Raw genomic sequence first — 5,114 nt, 5'->3', positions numbered from 1 at the left:
AATCTCAGAGTTCTTTTCATAACAATAACCTGTTCTCTATTGAATGTAAATAAGATTTTCCATATTCTCGGGATTAAACCAGGCCAATCCAAGAAAGGGAAAGTGGAACTAACATTTAAAGAGTGAGAGATACCCTTAAAAATCTTATTTTAGTTAATTCTCACAACATGTTTACAGAGTAGATATCATTAGTCCCTTTTACAAATAATGACATGGGTCATCAGAGAAGATACGTTGTTTTGTGTAATCCCAAAATGAGACAACTATTAAGCAGTTGAGGTAGGAATTGAGCCCCAGCTCTTTGAATCTAAAGCTCACAGACTTGATTCTATGGCAGAACCAAGTTGATCCTAATATATCAGAACCTGATTCCTAGATTTCTCTATAATTTTTGACCCTCTGGATGAGCAAAATGTGCCCTTTATAGTCCTCATAGATTTAGACCCATGAGCTTCACCTTGCCTATTTCCTTTTGCACTTATTTATGTTTCTGGTTTGCCCAAATCATGTTTGCTTGTAGTTGACGACAACTGTTAATCTTAAGCAATGATTAACATCTTCTAAGGAATTTCTGACAAACAACTAAGTGGCTTTGTGATGACAGCCATTATTGCTATCTGAAATTAAAGTTGTTTTTCTTACCATGTAAAATACTTAGCACCGGTTTCCAATAAGAACTGAATATATAGCAGCTAGATAGGTATTTTTTTTTCAACCCATCCTATCTCTTACCCATCCATCTAGGACAAATTTCTGCTGAACCCAGTTTTCATGTGATCTCTCCTTCTCAAACTATTCCAAAAAATAGAGGAAGATGGAACACTTCCCAACACATTCTACGAGGCCAACATCACCCTGATACCAAAGCCAGGCAAAGACAATACTAAGAAGGAAAACTACAGACCAATATCCCTGATGAACATAGATGCAAAATCCTCAACTAAATATTGGCAAACCGAATATAACAATACATTAAAAAGATCATACACCGTGATCAAGTGGGATTTATACCAGGAACACAGGGATGGTTCAACATCCTCAAATCAATCAATGTGATACACCACATTAACAAAACGAGAAATAAAAACCATATGATCATCTCAATAGATGCAGAGAAGGCATTTGAGAAGATCCAACATCCATTTATGACGAAAACTCTCAACAAAATGGGTATAGAAGGAAAGCACCTTAACATAATAAAGGCCATATACGACAAACCCACAGCCAATATCATACTCAATGGAGAAAAACTGAAAGCCATCCCTCTGAAAACAGGAACAAGACATGGGTGCCCACTCTCACCACTCTTATTCAACACAATACTGGAGGTTCTGGCCAGAGCCATTAGGCAAGTAAAAGGAATAAAAGCAATCCAAATAGGCAACAAAGAAGTGAAACTCTCACTGTTTGCAGATGACATAACCTTATATATAGAAAACACTAAAGAATCCATTGGAAAACTATTAGAAATAATCAGCAACTACAGTCAAGTGGCAGGGTACAAAATCAATTTACAGAAATCAGTTGCATTTCTATATACCAACAACGAACTAACAGAAAGAGAATCCAAGAAGACAATCCCATTTACAATTGCAACAAAAAGAATAAAATATCTAGGAGTAAATTTAACCAAGGAAGTGAAAGACCTATACAATGAAAACTATAAGACATTATTGAGTGAAATTAATGATGACATAAAGAAATGGAAAAATATTCCATGCACCTGGATTGGAAGAATAAACATAGTTAAAATGTCCATACTACCTAAAGCAATCTGCAGATTCAATGCAATCCCAATCAGAAACCCAAGGACGTTCTTCACATAAATATAACAAATAATACTAACATTCATATGGGGCAACAAAAGACCCCACATAGCTAAAGCAATCCTGAAAAAGGAGAACAAGGCAGGAGGCTTCACAATCTCTGACTTCAAAACATACTACAAAGCGATAGTAATTAAAACAGCATGGTACTGGTACAAAAACAGACACACAGATCAATGGAACAGAATTGAAAGTCTAGAAATAAAACTTCATATCTACGGGCAGGTAATCTTTGACAAAGGTGCTAAGGACATAGAGTGGAGAAAGGAAAGTCTCTTCAATAAATGGTGCTGGGAAAACTGGACAGCCACTTGCAAAAGAATGGAGGCAGACCATCTTCTTTTGCCATACACAAAAATTAACTCAAAATGGATCAAGGACCTGAAGGTGAGACCTGAAACTATAAAACTCCTGGAGGAAAATATAGGTAGTAAACTACTCGTCATCAACCATAAAGGGATCTTTTTGAATTCCATGTCTACTCAGATAAGGGAAAAAAAAGAAAAAATAAACAAGTGGGACTTCATCAGATTAAAGGCTTCTACAAGGCAGATGAAACCAGGATCAAAATGAATAGGGAACCCACCAGCTAGGAAAAAGTGTTTGCAAACCATATATCTGACAAGGGGTTAATCTCCATAATATATAAAGAACTCACACAACTGAATAACAAAAAAACAAACAACCTGATCAAAAAATGGGAAGAGGAAATGAACAGACACTTCTCCAAAGAAGATATACAGATGGCCAATAGGCACATGAAAAGATGCTAAACATCACTAATCATCAGGGAAATGCAAATCAAAACCACACTAAGACATCATCTTACACCCGTTAGAATGGCTATAATAACCAAGACAAAAACCAACAAATGCTGGAGAGGCTGTGGAGAAATGGGAACCCTAATCCACTGTTGGTGGGAATGCAAACTGGTGCAGCCTCTATGGAAAACAGTATGGAGATTCCTCAAAAAATTAAAAATAGAAATACCTTATGATCCAGCTATCCCACTACTGGGTATCTACCCAACGAACCTGAAATCAACAATCCAAAGCGGCTTATGCACCCCTGTGTTCATGGCAGCATTATTCACTATAGCCAAGACATGGAAGCAACCCAAGTGTCCCTCGACTGATGATTGGATAAAGATGATGTGGTATATATATACTGTGGAATACTACTCAGCCATAAAAAAGACAGAAATCATCCCATTTGCAACAACATGGATGGACTTGAGACTTGGAGGGTATTATGTTAAGTGAAATAACCCAGAAAGAGAAAGACAAACAGTGCACGATTTCACTTGTATGTGGAAGATAAACCAACACACGGGCAAATAGAACTGTTTGGTGGTTACCAGGGGCTATGGGAGTGGGGGGTGGGCAAAAGGGGTGGAGGGATGCACTTATATGGTGACTGATAAACAATAATGTACAACAAAAATTTCACAATAAAAAAAAGGAAAAAAAGAAAAGATGACACCAACCAAAAAAAATAAATAAGGGAAGCTGGGAAATGTCTTTATTCTGAATGACAATAGACTTGGCTAAGCTTGGACTAAACTTGAGAATGGATATTGGAAAATACTTAGTAACATTAAGTCACAAGGACAGATTTTTGAGTGGAGACACCTAATCTAAAGTAGCTTCTATTCATTCTCTATTATACTACTTGTTCCATTTTCTTTAAGCACTTTCACTATCAGATATTTTTTGTATATTTATTTTCTTGTTTATTTGCTTATTTGTTTATTGACTTTTGTTCCCTTGCAATGTCAGATCCAGGTGGGTAAGGGTTTTTGTGTCTTGTTATTGCCAAATGCCAACGTCTAGAACACTGCTTTGCGTATAGTAGAATCCCAATAAATATGTGTTGACTAAAAGAATGAATTACATGTTTCTCTTTCAGAAGTTTGATCATTGGGTTCATTAAATAGTTTATATGAAAAGTGTAAAATTATTTATTGTGTTTAAACAAAATATGAATAAACATATAAATAAAATGCACTCATATTTTTAATAGCTATAAAGATCTGTTTAATTGTGTGTATTGTGCCAGGTTCAGAGACTTTTCATATAATTGTCTTTCCAGTAACCAGCATCATAGGTATGTTCCCTGATTCAGTTCCTTCCAACCCAGCCGCCACGTCTAGCCTGTGGCAGACTTCTGGTTCTAGCATCCTTAGTCCAGCTGGAGCAGACGATGAACTCTGCCCACTCTTTCAGCTTCTGCCTGTTGTTGCCCAGATACTTTAGGCAACAAAAACGTTACAGCCAGGAGAAACAATTAACAGACAATTTCTACCAAGAAAAAATTATCATTCCTTCTCTCAGTAAGTTTGGTATATGTAAAGAACATGGTTCTAGGGCCAAATACTGATAAAAAAGAATTTGTGCTTTCATTGTGCTTTATTATTTATGTATATATGTGTGTGCATATATATTTATATGCACATCCATTAAGATCCATTGGATCTTTAAAAATAACCCACGGAGTTAGGTATGTCATTATCCACATTTTATAGATAAGAGAACAAACTCAGAGTGGGTAAATGTGCCAGAACAAATACATCGCAAAGACCAAAATCAAGCTGAGTTTGCCATACATATTATATATTCTTTACCCTATACGATTCTCAGCAGCAATTTAACTTTTTCTTTAAGCCTCAGATTTAATAGGTTATTTTGAAATAAAGAAAACGTAGGAAACGTGATCACTTCCAGTGTCCTTTAGCCAGGAAAATGAGCACAGATATTCTCAGTTACTTACATTGTTACCCCTCAAAACTTGGTTTTATGATCCTGTTGAAAACCCGGTAAGTGAGCCAAGACTGAAAGATTTGGTCTATTGCCCTGACTCCTCATCTTCCCCCCACGCTGTAGGGAGGATACAATCTTGGCACAAAAAACTCAAATTAGAGATGAGGAGTCAATGATGTAATGCCCATAAAGTTCAGGGCCTACCACACAGTATTATTCACGGGGCGTAACACTCAGTAAGCCCTTGGTAATTAAGTTTATTACAGAAATGTGTCGTTCTTGATGTCATTGTCGATGTTACTGTTACAGCATTTTCACTTGAAAAAAAATCCTTTCCCGTTGCCTATCCTCTGATTAGTGCTTGGCCAAGACCAGGCAAAGGGAAAAAGCAAAAGTTCCAGGGTGGAAGAATTTCCTTTCGATCCAGAGAAAGGCAAACGCTAGAATATTTGTTTAAGAATTTCCCGTCGATCCCTTAGTCTTGTAATCGCTACTTTATAAACGGTCCCTAGAAGGGGGTGGGTCGTCC

This window comes from Diceros bicornis, chromosome 7, assembly GCF_020826845.1.
Source record: "Diceros bicornis minor isolate mBicDic1 chromosome 7, mDicBic1.mat.cur, whole genome shotgun sequence".
NCBI classification, from domain to species: domain Eukaryota; kingdom Metazoa; phylum Chordata; class Mammalia; order Perissodactyla; family Rhinocerotidae; genus Diceros; species Diceros bicornis.
Note: the sequence above shows the minus strand (reverse complement) of the source record.